The sequence below is a fragment of the Pelophylax lessonae genome (genome assembly GCF_965119305.1).
Source record: "Pelophylax lessonae genome assembly, chromosome: 6".
Taxonomy (NCBI): Eukaryota; Metazoa; Chordata; class Amphibia; order Anura; family Ranidae; genus Pelophylax; species Pelophylax lessonae.
In genome coordinates this window covers 45,994,323-46,013,375 of record NC_138773.1, presented here as the reverse complement: position 1 = coordinate 46,013,375, position 19,053 = coordinate 45,994,323, and positions in this window count along the sequence as shown.

The following is a 19,053-nucleotide window of genomic DNA, read 5'->3' as shown; positions in this document are numbered from 1 at the left end:
TTCTAAAAGGTAAGTGCGAACCGGGACAGATCAGAGGCTAGCCATTGTGGAATGTGCTAGCCCTGACTGTCCCGGGGGTATGTTCAGCAAAAAATCGTTTCTCTGCCCGGAATTCCGCTTTAAATATATAGTGATGTAACAAGAAATAAATATATTGCTCATAAACTCAATATAAATCAAATCAAACGTGATGTTGAATATCCCAAAAGGCAATATAAAAGTGACTTGATAATAAATGTGAAAAACAGTCCCAATATACAGTGCAATCTCAGTGACACAGTAAATCATTCAATCTTCATCTGTGTATAAAGTGCTGCATGCTTCACTCCCAGGTGCTCCAGTGACAAATAGTGAGATTAGCAGCTCACCTCAAACTGAGACTCAAATGAGTCTAATCAGGCATATAGGTATAATAATCACGGTCGCCCGGTGATCCCCTCTGCTGTCACTTTCAACCGATTTCTCAGGTTCAGGAGTGTAGTTACAGGTGATGGAAGATAAAAAAAGGAGATCTAATGCTCTCTGTATTTGCTAAGGGGCTATTTATTGATAGCAGTAAGAATTGCACTTACATTCAAAAGCACTTTAAGCCGTGCCAGCTCTCAGCAGCCTTCAAGATACTTCCTGGTACCTCCGGACCAGCGTAATGACGTGCAGGCTCCTCCCCCGTACGCGTTGCGTCATCGACTTCGTCATTTATCTATTACTGTGGGTGTTTTGTGTTTGGCACTGATTGCGTGCAGCTTTGTGTTTTTTATTCTAGCACTAAGGGATTGCGCTGATTATTTTACTTTTACATCATCATGATATGGTTAATAGGTGTAGAACTAAAGGCAAAACTTTTTTTTTCATTTCGGATAGAGCAAGGTAGGGTTATAGCCATTACAAAGTGTGTGTGTGCTAGTGCAGAAAAAACATAACACAATCAGAAAAAAACATATAATTATGTGCAAACATCAATAATGAAATCGATTCATAAAAAAAACAATGTGACCATATGCGATTTTTTATTTTTAGGGTTATAGCCAGAAAAAAACAGAAAGAAACATATAAAAAAACATATAATTATGTGCAAACATGAATAATTAAATCTATTTTTTAAAAAATCAATGTGACCATATGCGATTTTTTATTTTTAGGGTTATAGCCATAAAAAAACAGAAAAAAAAAAACATATAAAAAAACATAGAATTATGTGCAAACATTAATAATGAAATCTATTTATAAAAAAATAAATGTGACCATATGCGATTTTTTATTTTTAGGGTTATAGCCAGAAAAAAACAGAAAGTAACATATAAAAAAACATATAATTATGTGCAAACATGAATAATGAAATCTGTCTTTAAAAAAATCAATGTGACCATATGCGATTTTTATTTTTAGGGTTATAGCCATAAAAAAAAAACATATGTTTGCACATAATTATATGTTTTTTTATATGTTTTTTTATGGCTATAACCCTAAAAATAAAAAATCGCATATGGTCACATAGATTTTTAATATATAGATTTCATTACTCATGTTTGCACATAATTATATGTTTTTTTATGAGTAATGAAATCTATATATAAAAAATCTAGGTGACCATATGCGATTTTTTATTTTTAGGGTTATAGCCATAAAAAAACAGAAAAAACATATAAAAAAACATATAATTATGTGCAAACATGAATAATGAAATCTATTTTAAAAAAAAATGAATGTGACCATATGTGATTTTTATTTTTAGGGTTATAGCCATAAAAAAACTGAAAAAAACATAAAAAACATATAATTATGTGCAAACATGAATAATGAAATCTATTTGTAAAAAAATCAATCTGACCATATGCGACTTTTTATTTTTAGGGTTATAGCCATATAAAAACAGAAAAAAACATATAAAAAACATATAATAATGTGCAAACATGAATAATGAAATCTGTTTTTAAAAAAATCAATGTGACCATATGCGATTTTTATTTTTAGGTTTATAGCCATAAAAAAAACATATAAAAAAAACATATAATTATGTGCAAACATGAGTAATGAAATCTATATATAAAAAATCTATGTGACCATATGCGATTTTTTATTTTTAGGGTTATAGCCATAAAAAAACAGAAAAAACATATAAAAAAACATATAATTATGTGCAAACATGAATAATGAAATCTATTTAAAAAAAAAATGAATGTGACCATATGTGATTTTTATTTTTTGGGTTATAGCCATAAAAAAACTGAAAAAAAACATATAAAAAAACATATAATTATGTGCAAACATGAATAATGAAATCTATTTTTAAAAAAATCAATGTGACCATATGCGATTTTTTATTTTTTGGGTTATAGCCATTGTCAGGCTTTTTTTGCCATTTTGGTCCCATTAGGGAGATTTCCTTTCATTTCCTGTCCCACAGCCAAGCAGGAAGTGAGTGTAAATCTCTCCAAAGTGAGTAAATCCCTGGTTGTCACCAGATTCCACACAATAACTGTTCTAGGGACAACCCAAAATGTAGGATTTTTTTTTTACTTTAATTTTTGATAATAATGGTAAAAAGGACAAATAGAGAGGGTAAATCTCCCAGGTCTTCTAACCCATCCCCACTCTATCCAAAACAAAAAAAAAAAAAAAAGTTTTGCTTTTTAGTATACTTTAAGGGAATGTATCTTCTAAATAAATCTGAAGTGTCACTTTAAGGAAGGGTTGGACACAGAGAGCGTCCAGATTGTAGACCAAACAGGAGCAAAGCATTTCATCATCTCCTGGCACAGAGAAATGACAAACATATTTGAAACTTATGGAAGCAGATGTCATTTCATTTCCTAAAAATAACACTGACAAACTGCATAGTACCAAATAGATGCCGTATTCTTTCAGGAATTGAAGGGCTATCATGATCTTAGGATCTGTTACCTTTTTATTTTTTTTTTTATTTTGTTTAATTTAACTTTATTTATTTATTTAACTTTATTATATTACAGTCAGGTCCATAAACATTGGGACATCGACACAATTCTAATCTTTTTGGCTCTATACACCACCACAATGGATTTGAAATTAAACAAAACAATGTGCTTTAACTGCTTTAATTTGAGGGTATTTACATCCAAATCAGGTGAACGGTGTAGGAATTACAACAGTTTGTATATGTGCCTCCCACTTTTTAAGGGACCAAAAGTAATGGGACAGATTAACAATCATAAATCAAACTTTCACTTTTTAATACTTGGTTGCAAATCCTTTGCAGTCAATTACAGCCTGAAGTCTGGAACGCATAGACATCATCAGACGCTGGGTTTCATCCCTGGTGATGCTCTGCCAGGCCTCTACTGCAACTGTCCTCAGTTCCTGCTTGTTCTTGGGGCATTTTCCCTTCACTTTTGTCTTCAGCAAGTGAAATGCATGCTCAATCGGATTCAGGTCAGGTGATTGACTTGGCCATTGCATAACATTCCACTTCTTTCCCTTAAAAACTCTTTGGTTGCTTTCGCAGTATTCTTCGGGTCATTGTCCATCTGCACTGTGAAGCTCCGTCCAATGAGTTCTGAAGCATTTGGCTGAATATGAACAGATAATATTGCCCGAAACACTTCAGAATTCATACTGCTGATTTTATCAGCAGTCACATCATCAATAAATACAAGAGAACCAGTTCCATTGGCAGCCATACATGCCCACGCCATGACACTACCACCACCATGCTTCACTGATGAGGTGGTATGCTTTGGATCATAAGCAGTTCCTTTCCTTCTCCATACTCTTCTCTTCCCATCACTCTGGTAAAAGTTGATCTTGGTCTCATCTGTCCATAGGATGTTGTTCCAGAACTGTGAAGGCTTTTTTAGATGTTGTTTGGCAAACTCTAATCTGGCCTTCCTGTTTTTGAGGCTCACCAATGGTTTACATCTTGTGGTGAACCCTCTGTATTCACTCTGGTGAAGTCTTCTCTTGATTGTTGACTTTGACACACATACACCTACCTCCTGGAGAGTGATCTAGATCTGGCCAACTGTTGTGAAGGGTGTTTTCTTCACCAGGGAAATAATTTTTTGGTCATCCACCACAGTTGTTTTTCGTGGTCTTCTGGGTCTTTTGGTGTTGCTGAGCTCACCGGTGCGTTCTTTCTTTTTAAGGATGTTCCAAACAGTTGATTTGGCCACACCGAATGTTTTTGCTATCTCTCTGATGGGTTTGTTTTGTTTTTCAGCCTAATGATGGCTTGCTTCACTGATAGTGACAGCTCTTTGGATCTCATATTGAGAGTTGACAGCAACAGATTCCAAATGCAAATTGGACACTTGAAATGAACTCTGGACCTTTTATCTGCTCCTTGTAAATGGAATAATGAGGGAATAACACACACCTGGCCATGGAACAGCTGAACAGCCAATTGTCCCATTACTTTTGGTCCCTTAAAAAGTGGGAGGCACATATACAAACTGTTGCAATTCCTACACCTTTCACCTGATTTGGATGTAAATACCCTCAAATTAAAGCTAAAAGTCTGCAGTTAAAGCACATTGTGTTTGTTTACTTTCAAATCCATTGTGGTGGTGTATAGAGCCGAAAAGATTAGAATTGTGTCGATGTCCCAATATTTATGGACCTGACTATAAATGGCATGGTAACACTAGCCCAAACTTGAGAGAAAATAGCGTGTATCTCTGTATATATGTCCAATATCCAATGTCTATGAGGAGTATAATCAGGCAACTGGTGGTGCCAAAATCTGACCAGTCCGTGGGTCATCGGCAGCGTTTAAATGTAAGGGCTCATTCTTGCTGGTAGTGTGAAATTGTGTGAATGCATCAATGCAGCGCATGTAATCTCAGCTTGCAGAGCTTACCAGTTTTTTTACCAGAGTTTACCAAAAATGTAAATATTGCCGAACATACAGCCTCATGCTACATAACTAAGCTCCATTTCATGCTGAATAAACTAAATTATTATTGTATCTTAAATACAAAACTATCTTTAGATAGATTTTTACTCCAAAAGCATTTTATTAAAATAAGTTTGATAAAAAAAAAATCCAATTGAAATAAAAAAAATCTGATTATTTTTAATTTTTTTTTTTTTTTTAAATCATCAATTTGTATCCACCCTGGTTGTAAACTTCAGGCATAAAATATGAACAAAACACAAACCTCTATAGCAGTGATGGCAAACCCAGGGCCCTCTCTGTGGGCACACCAGCTATACTGGGAAGCTGCCGCCGCTGATGCCTCGGCTCTCTAATCCTCCATCTCCCTGCACGGAAGCGGCGCTATGACAAGGGGGGAAGCAAGCATGGACTGTCAGTGTATTTTCCCGCTCGTCCCCCTTCTGTCAAGCAGCGCTGGACAGGGACAGAGAAGCGTTGCAGAGATTGCCGCCCGCTCTGATTCCTCCTGCCTCCCCATTGGCTTCAGCCAAGCACCAATGAGGAGGTTGACAAGGGCATGGGACATTTAGTCCCGGAAGATTATGGGGAGAGAGAGAGATCAGGATTGTGAGAGGGATTGTGAGAAAGACTGGAGCAGCACACTGTGAGCCAGGGGACAGAGAGGCTGGGAGGATAACCTCCCTGCAGTGCCAGTTGCGGGCCTTGTCACGAGCAACTGAGAGTGAGTGGACATCTGTTCGGAGGAAGTGTTGCTATGTCCCTTGGATTGGTGAGAGGCCCTTGTGGCCATTATCTGTGGCTGTTATTAATTGCAGTGTTGGTTGGTTGGTTGGTTGGTTTTGTGTTGCAGTTTGTGTACTTGGGCTCAAAAAGGTTTGCCATCACTGATAGTTTATCTTCAGGGTGCTATCTTGGCAACCCCTTTCTCACTTGCTGTGTGTGTTGGCTCCTGTCTACTCACTCTCCACTGGAGTGGTCCCCTATCTGGGCAGACCCCTGGCAAGCTTCCCAGTACTCACGGACACTGTTTTTCCCAAGGTTGCTCTGTCTTCAACTCCATCCGTTAGCATCCATTGGGCCTCCTGGCTCAGCACCACACTTCTGGCTCACTAGGCCGACCGCCTGTGACCACAGGAGGAGAGACAGCCATCACCCTCTTCCTGGGACCTCTCTTCCTGCCCAAAGACACCCTGTCACATGTGCCCTTGGCTTTTATAACACATCCCAGGATGCACCACTGTTTGTGCCAACCCACTGGGATAGATACAAAGCCTGTGTGTCACTGGCTGGGTTTCCTCCACTGTCCAACAGGCTCCCCTATTGGATACAGTGGGGACACTTCCTCAGCCCAGATGAATCACACATGGACACATGCAACAGGCAGAACTAATAGATCCTGCTCCCTGTGAAGCAAGGAGCACATAAATTTGACCTGCTGCTCTGCTGTTAAGAAGACAGAGCCCAAAACGATTCTATCTCTCTAGCACCTGACTAGGAGGGTGCTACACTAATGTGTGCACCAAAAAACATGGTGCCACAAGATTTTGCAAAAGGTTCAGGAACATTTATCACATGTAGGACAGCTCTTTAAAAAGAATGGTCTGCCCTACACAGGCCAATCAGAAACGCGTGTACAGGATGTGAACAGAGCTTAAAAGAGTCACATATTATGCTCAATACAATATTCATTTTTGGCCCACTATAAAGATCACATATACATTTGCATTATACTGAGTGTCCCATTTCACAGACTGCGGGCAACGCATTTCGTAGATAGCTCCACTTCTTCACAACCAGCAGTAACAAGGTTACAAGACATCCATGCAATTCCATTGATCTCAGCACAATGGGGACTATCGGTTTATTGCATCATATGGGTACAGCAATCTAAAGCTGCACTCAGTGATGATGTCACTGCTACTTTTACAGAGTAATAACTAAGATCGCAAAGGCATTTGATGCACACAAAGTGGACTTATTCGTTTGTGGTTATTGAGGAATAGATTTAAATAAAAGTATTTGTGCCCGGAGTTTAGCTTTGAATTATTAGTAGCAGGATTGGACTCAAACAGTTCTCGGAGGCGTCATTTTTTTTTTAAATCTGTGTACGCCGTTTAAAAAAAATGACATTTTATTACGGTAATGCCATTAATAGAACTTTATTTCAAGTCTTTCTGGAAGGCAATCAGCACCTTTTCCAGGAAAAACAAAACGTTGCCTAAAATATTACAGATTTGCGCAAAATGTAATTGTGTCACAGAGTACCAGCGCGTCAGATGATACCATCTTGCTTCCAGCACAATTTTTTTTTCTTTATTTTAGCAACGGACATAAAATCTTGACCAGCGAACGTGGTGGCTTCAATCTAATTAAAGCTATTTTTAGCCGCGTCTATTAGCACTTTATGCTTAACATTTTTGCTGTCAAAAGCCGCCTAGACGGACTTGAGTTTTTCTTACGGGAAAATCAGTGGTGCGTTTTTGAGGATATGAAGTGCGCAGGGTCAGGCAAGCTGCAAAGCTACGGGTCAGATTTATCCTGAAGGGAACTTGCGGAGTCTTTGTGAAAGCGGGTAATTAGCAGGATTGCAGAAACAACGACGTTCTAATCTGGTTTAGGCGAGGTTAGTCGGCGAGGCTAACGAGAACTTCAGAGAAGACAAAAGTGAATAAAAATGAATTCTCAAATTTCAGGCTTTCTTCATCTTCTAGCTGACATCGGACCAATTAGAGCCTTTCGTTCGCTGCAAAAAAATGTAACATTAAATGAAAGAATATTACATTTGTAACGCTTAGCCTCTTATCTTCTGGCACCGTTTATAAACGGAGGCTGATAGTAAGGGCTATTAAAGGCACTCTGTGTTTAAAAACTGTCAAGCCGACTGTCAGCTTTCTTGTGGAAATAATTAGGGCGGCTTTAAAGCTACCCGATCACTTCCACATACTTTTTAATAGCATCAAGAGAAGAGACAAGAAATGCACTGGGGACCCTACCAGCATGCCCAAATTTATGCACCTACTCTCAAGAATGAAAGTACAAAAAGTTGATAGAATTAAACATATATTTATTAGTACTTTCAAGCAGGGCAAAGTATGGTGGGTCAGGAAGGCAAAGTACGGGGGTTAGTAGGGTGCAGTGTGGGTTGGTCAGTAGGGCACAGTACAGGGGTCAGTAGGGTGCAGTGTGGGTGGGACAGTAGGGCACAGTACAGGGGTCAGTAGGGTGCAGTGTGGGTGGGTCAGTAGGGCACAGTACAGTGGTCAGTAGGGCGCAGTGTGGGTGGGTCTTTGGGGCACAGTACAGGGGTCAGTGGGATGCAGTGTGGGTGGGGCAGTAGGGCACAGTACTGGGGTCAGTAGGGCGCAGTGTGGGTGGGTCAGTAGGGCACAATACAGGGGTCAGTAGGGCGCAGTGTGGGTGGGTCAGTAGGAAACAGTACAGAGGTCAGTAGGGTGCAGTGTGGGTGGGTCAGTAGGGCACAGTACAAGGGGTCAGTAGGACGCAGTGTGGGTGGGTCAGTAGGGCACAGTACAGGGGTCAGTAGGGCACAATGTGGGTGGATCACTAGGGCACAGTATAAAGGTCCGTAGGGCACAGTGTGGGTGGTTCAGTAGAGCACAGTACAGAGGTCAGTAGGGCGCAGTGTGGGTGGGTCAGTAGTGCACAGTACAGGGGTCAGTGGGGCGCAGTTTGGGTGGGTTAGTAGGGCACAGTACAGAGGTCAGTAGGGTGCAGTGTGGGTGGGTTAGTAGGGCACAGTACAGAGGTCAGTAGGGTGCAGTGTGGGTGGGTCAGTAATGCACAGTACAGAGGTCAGTAGGGCGAAGTGTGGGTGAGTCAGTAGGGCAAAGTACAGAGGTCAGCAGGGTGCAGTGTGGGTGGGTCAGTAGGGCACAGCACAGGGGTCAGTAGGGCGCAGTGTGGGTGGGTCAGTAGGGCCCAGTGTGGGTGGGTCAGTAGGGCATAGTACAAGGGTCCTTAAGGCGCAGTGTGGGTGGGTCAGTAGGGCACAGTACAGAGGTCAGTCAGCGCAGTGTGGGTGGGTCAGTAGGGCCCAGTACAGAGGTCAGTAGAGCGAAGTGTGGGTGGGTCAGTAGGGCACAGTACAGAGCTCAGTAGGGCGAAGTGTGGGTGGGTCAGTAGTGCAAAGTACAGAGGTCAGTAGGGCACAATGTGGGTGGATCACTAGGGCACAGTATAAGGGTCCGTAGGGCACAGTGTGGGTGGTTCAGTAGAGCACAGTACAGAGGTCAGTAGGGCGCAGTGTGGGTGGGTCAGTAGTGCACAGTACAGAGGTCAGTGGGGCGCAGTTTGGGTGGGTTAGTAGGGCACAGTACAGAGGTCAGTAGGGTGCAGTGTGGGTGGGTTAGTAGGGCACAGTACAGAGGTCAGTAGGGTGCAGTGTGGGTGGGTCAGTAATGCACAGTACAGAGGTCAGTAGGGCGAAGTGTGGGTGAGTCAGTAGGGCAAAGTACAGAGGTCAGCAGGGTGCAGTGTGGGTGGGTCAGTAGGGCCCAGTGTGGGTGGGTCAGTAGGGCATAGTACAAGGGTCCTTAGGGCGCAGTGTGGGTGGGTCAGTAGGGCACAGTACAGAGGTCAGTCAGCGCAGTGTGGGTGGGTCAGTAGGGCCCAGTACAGAGGTCAGTAGGGCGAAGTGTGGGTGGGTCAGTAGGGCCCAGTGCAGAGCTCAGTAGGGCGAAGTGTGGGTGGGTCAGTAGTGCAAAGTACAGAGGTCAGTAGGGCACAGTGTGGGTGGGTCAGGAGAGCACAGTATAGGGATTAGTAGGTCACAGCGTGCATGGGTGAGGATGTCACAATATGGGGGTCAGTAGGGCACAGTGTGGTTGGGTAAGAAAAGCATAATGTGGTGGGTCAGTAGGGCATAGTACAGGGGTCAGTAGGGTGCAGTGTGGGTGGGTCAGTAGGGCACAGTACAGGGGTCAGTAGGGCACAGTGTAGGTGGGTCACTAGGACACAGTACAGAGGTCAGTAGGGCGCAGTGTGGGTGGGTCAGTCGTGCACAGTACAGGGGTCAGAAAGGCGCAGTGTGAATGGGTCAGTAGGGCACATACAGGGGTCAGTAGGGCACAGTGTGGGTGGGTAAGTAGGGCACAGTACAGGGATTAGAAGGTCATAGTGTGCATGGGTGAGGACAGAACAATGCGGGGGTCTGTAGGGCACAGTGTGGTTGGGTGAGAAAGGCATAATGTGGGTGGGTCAGTAGGGCACAGTACAGGGGTCAGTAGGGTGCAGTGTGGGTGGATCAGTAGGGCACAGTACAGGGGTCAGTAGGGTGCAGTGTGGGTGGGTCAGTAGGGCACAGTACAGGGGTCAGTAGGGTACAGTGTAGGTGGGTCAGTAGGACACAGTACAGAGGTCAGTAGGGTGCAGTGTGGGTGGGTCAGTAGTGCACAGTACAGGGGTCAGAAAGGCGCAGTGTGAATGGGTCAGTAGGGCACATACAGAGGTCAGTAGGGCACAGTGTGGGTGGGTAAGTAGGGCACAGTACAGGGATTAGAAGGTCATAGTGTGCATGGGTGAGGACGGAACAATGCGGGGGTCTGTAGGGCACAATGTGGTTGGGTGGGAAAGGCATAATGTGGGTGGGTTAGGAGGGCACAGAACTCAGGCACTTACATCACATGAGATGGATAGGAGAAGAGGGCCAGCAAGGATCAGGGCGGTACACACAGGCATTGGCAGTAGAATGCTACGCCTCAGGGGAATCTTCCTGAAACAAAACAGAGAGTCAGTAATTGCTAGGGGGAGGATTTCATTCCAGAGTAGTGTTAGCCCACTGCTGGCTGCTGCTGTTCCCCGCGGCCCAGAATCTGGGAAGCCGCCCAGGACAAGGCAATCTCTGGACAGCTTAGTAAAAAGCCTGCGCCTGTCCCAGCAAAGTATGCATATGCAATGCAAAATGATGGCCCCCATGCACCTGCCAATGCGTTAAGATTTCTCTGCCCCCAACTACCCCCATTATGTATCCAAGGCTCTGATGTCCCTCCTGTATGTTCAGGACAGGCACATCGGGTGTCAGAAGTAGAACTGGGAATAGCATTGTCAAAAGCATTGGGAGCCATAGGTGGGGGTGTGGCTTACTGGTGGTGTGTGTGTCTATGGATGCACACAACCCAGTTTGGGAACACACGTGCAAGGGTGCCTCCATAGCACCCGTTTGCTAAGATGGCACCGGGAACAATGAGAAGTGGACAGCACTGCCGAGGGACTGTACTGTAACATATTGTTTTTTTTAACCACTTCTGTACCGGAAGATTTTCCCGCTTAATGACCATATTTTGTGATTCGGCACTGCGTTACTTTAACGAACAATTGCGCCGTCATTCGACGCTGTACCCAATTAAAATTGATGTTCTTTTTTTCCCACAAGTAGAACTTTCTTTTGGTGGTATTTGATTACCTCTGTGATATTTTTTTTTTTTTTTTGCGCTATAAACAAAAAAAGAACAACAATTCTGAAAATAAAACAATATTTTTCACTTTCTTCTATATAATATTGGACCCCTAATTGACATTTTTTACACTTTTGGGGGGACCAGAGACATTACTACAGCTAAAAATATGCACTGTTACTGTAATAATGACACTGGCAGGGAAGAGGGTTAACATAGGGGTGATCAAAGGGTTAAATGTGTCCCTAGGGGGTGTTTTCTAACTGTGAGGGGGATGGGCTTGTGGAATCAACACAGGGACCTGTGTTTCTAAATAGGAGGAACACAGGAGCCCTGTGTTGATTACTGAGAGAACAATGGTCTGCTGTGTTTACATCAGCAGACCACCATTCTCTCTCCACGGGGAGCGATCGCGGGTGCCGGCCGCATGCTTCAGCTTCCCCTGTACGCCGTATATCGACAGAGGCTGGTCGGCAGGTGGTAATGGCATCCCAGTCTTAGTCCATAGGGTTCAATATTTAGTTGGCCCACCCTTTACAGCTTCAACTCTTCTGGGAAGGCTATCCACAAGGTTTAGGAGTGTCTATGGGAATGTTTGACCATTCTTCCAGAAGAGCATTTGTGAGGTCAGGCACTGATGTTGGATGAGAAGGCCTGGCTCACAGTCTCCATTCTAATTCATCCCAAAGGTATTCTATCGGGTTGAGGTGCAGGCCAGTCAAGTTTCACCATCCCAAACTCGCTCATCCCTGTCTTTATGGACTTATGCCATCACATGATAAATTGATCTGCAATCATGGCAACCAACATCGCTTAAAGCACGTCGCCCAAAAATAGCTCCTGAACTTTTTTGGGGTGACAAGCTTGACGCGATGCGGGTTGTCGCGATTTATCACGCCAGAACCGCACCGTGATTTTAGGGGCCATTCAAATGAATGGCATCTCAAATGTGCGTTCTCCGATTTGTCATTCCCACTTCGGTGCTTTGAAATTGCGGGCAAAATCGTGGCAAATCTGCCTGCTATTCAAAATGCAGAAGTGTGAATACAGCCTATGTCTACATGTACACCTGAACGTCACATTTGTCAGGTGTTTTTTTTTTTTTGGAGAAGAAACTTGGCGTTCTTGCAGCTTTTGTCGGGTATTTTTTACTTTTAGGCGTTTTTCAACAAAAAGATGCGGAGTGCTGCAGAAAAAGGGGAGAAGAGCTGCAGACAAAGGTGCGGAGTGCTGCAGAAAAAGGGGAGGAGAGCTGCAAACAAAGGTGCGGAGTGCTGCAGAAAAAGGGGAGGAGAGCTGCAGAAAAAGGGGAAGAGTGCTGCAGAAAAAGGGGAGGAGAGCTGCAGAAAAAGGGGAGGAGAGCTGCAGAAAAAGGGGAGGAGAGCTGCAGAAAAAGGGGAGGAGAGCTGCAGAAAAAGGGGAGGAGTGCTGCAGAAAAAGGGGAGGAGTGCTGCAGAAAAAGGGGAGGAGAGCTGCAGAAAAAGGGGAGGAGAGCTGCTGTTTGACCTGAAAACGCTCAAAAATCGCTTATGTTGAGCTGTTCAGCCATTTCCATTGAAGTCTATGGGGACAAAACGCTCAATTCTGCCTGAAAAATAGCTCATGTACGTTTTGGAGCGACAGGCATTTTGCTACAAGCACCAGAACCTTTAGATGTGAGCAGGGGGCCACTAAAAAATGAAAGGGGTTTTGCTTGTTGAGCGTTTTTGAACTACAAGCTACAAAACACTCGTGTGAACAGGGACTAATACAGGAGGTGTGTTACTGGTCAGATCACCAGGTGAAAACAGGGAAAAAAGCCAAAGGGCTCTTTCACACGTTGCAGATGAAAAACGGACATAATGTATCTCTATGTAAATACGGATGTCAGCTGATGACCATCCGCTGACATCCGTTTTTCGTCAGTTCAGTTCAGTTCAGTTTTTTTGAACTGAAGAGAACCCTATTTTTTCTTCCGTTCAAAAAACGGAACGGACGCAAAAACGGATGTCAGTGGTGTCATCCGCTGACATCCGTATTTACATAGAGATACATTATGTCCTTTTTCATCCGCAAACGGATGGGATGAAAAACGGACATACGGACCGGATGACACAAGTGTCATCCGTGTCCGTTTAAAAAAAAAAAAGGAACTGATCGGGCATAAAAAACTGAATGCCCGTGTGAAAGAGCCCTTAGGGACCTTTCACACAGCGCACCATCCGACAAGGTCGGTTCTGCTAAGCGGGGGATCAATCCGCCGATCCCCGCTGAGCAGGCGGATGACAGCTCTGTCTCCGCTCTGTGTGCGGAGATGGAGCTGTCAGATCCCCGCTCTCCTCTATGGGAGATCGGATGAAAACGGACCGCCTGTCCATTCTCATCCAATCCCATCAGATCCTCAAGACGGATGGAGAATAGGGTTTCCATCCATCCGGATTTCACATCCGATCGGATCGGATAGCAGCGAGTGTCAGCGGACATGTCTCCACTGACATCTGCTTCCACATAGGGATGCATGGAGCATCCGATCAGATCCGCCTGAAAAACTGACAGGCGGATCGGATCAGATCGTCCATGTGAAAGGACCCTTAGGCCCCTTTCACACATGCGGACCGTTCATTTCATCAGTTCAGTCATGTCCAAATGGATGATGTATTCGGGTCCTTTCACACAGGCTTTCCGCCCGGTGGACCGCTTGTCTGTTTTCATTCGATCCAATCCTCCAGACGGATGGAAAATAGGGTCCGGATTTCATGAACAGGATCAGATCAGATAGCAGCAAGTGTCAGCGGACATCTCAACGCTGACATCTGCTGCTCCAGGACCGCTGATAGGAGGGGACCACCAGTCCTCCTGTAGGGGGTCCGGGCACACAGGGGGGCCCCAACAGCACGGAGAATATGTGCGGTTGGGCAGAGGGGAAATTATGGAAGGAAGCCCTGTGCGGCTCTTGGCAGCAGCTGAAAGCCAGTTTCTACCCCGCCTGCCAGCTTTCAGCTGCTGCTGGGAGAGGCACAGACACAGGGCATCTTTCCTGTATTTGCTTCTCCGTCACCTTTCCCCTTCTTTCACTGTGCCACCCCCCCCCCTCCCCCCCCACAGGGCTGCAGACTTCCTTGTCCTCTAAGAAAAATAACATTGAAAAAAAATATTTATTAAACATTGTATTATATAATTTAAAAAAATTGTAAAATAAAATAATTGTAATCATTTAATTTTTTTATGTAAAAAACAAATAAAGATGGCTAATTCACACAGGTTCTCTGTTATGTTTGTACCCACTAATTATGATTTTAGTGTATTTTTAGTGAAAATATTCTCTTGACATATTTGGGGGGGGGGGGGCACATATTCAGGGGAGGGGGTCCTGCTAGGTAGGCTGTACGTGATTTCTAACAGCAGCCCTGCAGTGCTCCATAGAGGTACATGGAGCACCTGATCAGGTCCACCTGAAGAACTGACAGGTGGACCTGATCAGAAAGCCCGCCTAAAAGGGGCCTTCAACAGTTTTTCATTAGTGATCATCAGTGGTCATCAGTTTTTTTTACATCCACTATCAATGCAAAACGGATGAAAAACTGACCATTTGGGTCCTTTCACACGGGCTTTCTGCCCAGCGGACTCTGTTTTGCTCAGCGGGGATTCATCCGCCAATTCCCCGCTGAGCAGACGGATGACAGGTCCGTCTCTGCTCACTGTGCAGAGACAGAGCTGTCCGATCCCCGCTCTCCTCTATGGGAGATCAAATGAAAATGGACCGCCTGTCCGTTTCAATTCGATCTGATCCTTCAGATGGATAGAAAATAGGGTTTTCATCCGTCTGGATTTCACAGACAGGATCGGATCGGATAGCAGCGGGTGTCAAAGCATGTGTCACCGCTGACACCCGCTGCTCCATAGGGGTGCATAGAGCATCCGATCAGGTCCACCTGAAAAACTGACAGGCGGACCTGATTGGAAAGCCCGTGTGAAAGGGGCCTTAGTCAGTTTACATCCGTTTTTCGTCCGAAGAAAAACAGAGCTTTGATCAGTTAAAAAAAACGGATGATGGGGGATGTAAACTTATGTAAATGGAGGATTATCCATTTATATCCGTTTTTCCATAGTAATGCATTGATGTCCATTTTTCAAACAAATGGACTGCATGTGTGTAAGGGGCCTAAAAATGAAAACAAATGAAGCCATCACATCTAATGATTGGTAATCTGCAATATATTACATTTTTGGTTTAATAGAGGTTTTAGTAGGGCAGGTCCATTGGGTCACAAAGGGGTTAAACCAGGTCTCTGCACAGCTGAGCACAGGGGATTGTGATAAGGGAAGGTGATTCTCATGGATGGTCTTTGATTGGTTTTCCCAATCTTTGAGTTTGGTGCTTTTACTAGTTTGCAGACCTTTCCTATATTATGAGGTATGTTTAACTTCCATTGTATAGTTATATTACATTCCATGGAATAGGAGCCGAAAATGAAAACTGCACTCTATATACGGAACCTTTTAAAGGAAACCTGTACAGGGAAAATTGAAGGCTGCCATTGGTGTCTTCCTTTTGGAAGTGCTAGTTGTCTGGCTTTTTTCAATACTTAACCTGGTCATACATGGATTGAAATTCTACTACTTTAGCATGGACTTGCTAAATGTCCATCCATGTACAGCCACTGTGATTGTACAGAAGTCAATCATCCAACTGACTTCTGACCTGTTGGGCTTTCCTCCTGTTCAATCAACACCGCAGGCTTTAGCCAGCAGTGATGATCATTGTATTCTGGTGGCAGGGGGAAATCTCCCCACTGTCAGAATGCCCACTTGACCTCTGGAAGATTTACAACCCCCCCCCCCCCCCCTCATGACTAGGCTATTTTTTTCCATTCAGCACTGCGCTACTTTGACAATTGTGCAGTCATGCAATTCTGTATGTATACCAGGGTTTCATGGAACCCTAGGGTTCCTCCAGAGGTTGCTCGGGGTTTCTTGAGATTGGAAACTTTTTTTTTTTTTCAAGCGTTCCCCTGTGTTTGAAAAGGATGAGAAAGGGTGCTGTACACACATAAAATTGGTCTTCTTTTTTTTTTTTTTTTTTTTTTTTTTTTTTTTTTTTAATTTTTATTATATATATATATATATATATATATATATATATATATATATATATATATATATATATATACGAAAAAAGACTAAAAATATTGACTTTTTTTTTTTTTTACTTTCTGCTATAAAACCTATCCAATAAAAAAAAAAGGAAAATTTGGCTTGCGTGAAAGTTCTAGTGTCTACAAACTATGATATATATATATAATTTTTTTTTTTTTTTTTTTTATACTAGTAATGGCTCAGCGACTTAACCACTTCAATACAGGGCAGTTACACCCCCTTCCTGCCCAGGCCAATTTTCAGCTTTTAGCGCTGTTGCATTTTGAATGACAATTGCGCGGTCATGCAACACTGTACCTAAACCAAATTTATGTAATTTTTTTCCCCAGAAATAGAGCTTTCTTTTGGTGGTATTTGATCACCGCAAGGTTTTTTCTTTTTTGCTACACAAATTAAAAAAGACCGAAAAGTTTTTTTGTTTATGTTATAACATTTTGTAAATAGATACGTTTTTTTCTGCACTTATGAGGCCGCACTGATGAGGGTAGCACTGATATGCAGCATTGGTGGGCAGCACTGATGGGGAGGGCACTGGTGGCCATGGTTGGGCATCCCTGATGGCTCTAGTGGCACCCCCCAAGGGTCTGCGCTGGTAATCAATGCTTTCATTACCAGCACAGACCCCCCGTCCCCGTCCCCGTCCCCGTCCCCGTCAGGAGAGCTGCAGATCGGCTCTCTTCTACTCGTGCCTGTCAGGCATGAACTGAGGAAAGCTGATCAATGGCTCTTCCTATTTACTATGTGACCAGCTGTGAGGGGCGTGCAGACTGCATTATCCTGCACGTCGTCATATGACGGCGGGTCAGGATAATGCAACCACCTTCCCATCGTCAATTGCCTATAGGGTGGGCAGGAAGTGGTTAAGTGACGCTGGCTGGGGGGGGGGGGGGTACACTAACAGACATTGGCATCAATAGTGACACTAATACAGTGATTAGTGCTAATACTGTCACTGTACTAAGGACACTGGATGGGAAGGGGCTAACCTGTAGAGCGATCAAAGGGTTAACTATGTGCCTAACAATGTGTAATATATGGGGCTTTTACAAAGCAATCTTGTTGTTGTTTTGCTTTGAAGGGAATAAAAAAAAAAACCCATCAAGATTACCTGTCAGTGTACAGCTCACTTCTGTGAATGACAGACTAGATAAGGGGGTCCCAGTGATCAATCATTGGCCAAGACTGGCGGAATCGGCCTGTGCTGTGACAAATTGGTGCTGATTCCGTATCACTAGAGATGGGCTCAGGCGTGTTTGGGATCCGAGTTCCAACCCCCCTGCTCAATCCCACCAGGAAGCCGACACTGCTCACCGCCAATCACAGCTGCAGACTGGTAAATGTCTCCTTGTATGTGATTAGCGGTGAGCAGTGTCAGCTTCCTGGTGGGATTGGGAAAGTGGGATGGGACTGGGATCCCAAACATGTCAGAACTCATCCCTACATATCAGATAGGAGATCCAGCGCACAGCAGCTGCCCCGCCCTACCATGTAGATACTCTGTGGGAGGCTGAAAGCTGCTGCAGCCGGACAGTGCCAGAGACCAACGTCCAGAACTCCAACTTTTTCTGCCATTTGTCCCTGTGCTCATACTGCCTTCAATGTTAGTACCGCTTGGTGCATTATCCAGCCGCAGCAGCTTTCCGGCTCTCAAGCTGGACTGTGCACCTGTGCTTTCTGCCCACGCGTAAGTGCCAAAGCCATGGTGCCATTTATGGGTGCTGTAGCAACCACCAATGGGTTGGCTGGGATCAGCACATTGATATGGAACTTGTTTCACCAGCCCACCATGGACCCTCAATCACTGGTCCATACATTTATTGAAGGTCTCGCATCACAAATCATATCCATGCAACTAGCGATGGGCTCGGGTGTGTTCAGATTGAGCCCGCCAGGAAGCCAGCATTGCACACCTCCAATCATAGACCGCATGTGTGTGTGCAGCTGCTGGTTGGGAAATGCCTCACTGCCTACGATTGGCATACAAGGGCTTGATCCGAACACACCAGAGCCCATCACTACATGCAACATTTCAAAGCCATGCAGGACCTCTTTGTCCAGGCATGCAATGAGGTTTCAAAGCCAAGCAAGACCCACATTGTGTTTGATCTCAACAAACTTTTGGACCAGCCTTTCTCATCCAACGTTTCTAGGGTTCCTGGAGCAATTTATACCTCTCAGATAGGGTTGCCACCTTATCCCTTTAAACCAGGACTCCTATTATTTACACCGGTTCTGTGGCTGATTAAGGTGTCAATTAAACTCACTAAAGCAGGCCACAGACGTTTCGATTTTCGTACGAAAATCGTAAATGCCAGTGTTATCGAACGATTTTCGTATCGTTAGTGTGGTATGTAAAACATGCGATTTTCAGCAAAAATTCACATATCCAACATGTTGGGGTTTTTTTGCGAAAATCGGCCAAATTTCGTATCATTAATGGGGGAGTTGTATGGTTTCGCCTAACAAAACACAGAACAGTAAGGAGTGTGTCCAGTAGAGATGTGGTTAAAAGGCACAAAAAATAGTGTTTGGTTGTACGATTTTCGGATCACATTGATGGTACACTCGATGATGTGCATGAGTGCCGCTTGCGTTTATCGCACGATAAATCGTACGAAAATCGAAACGTCT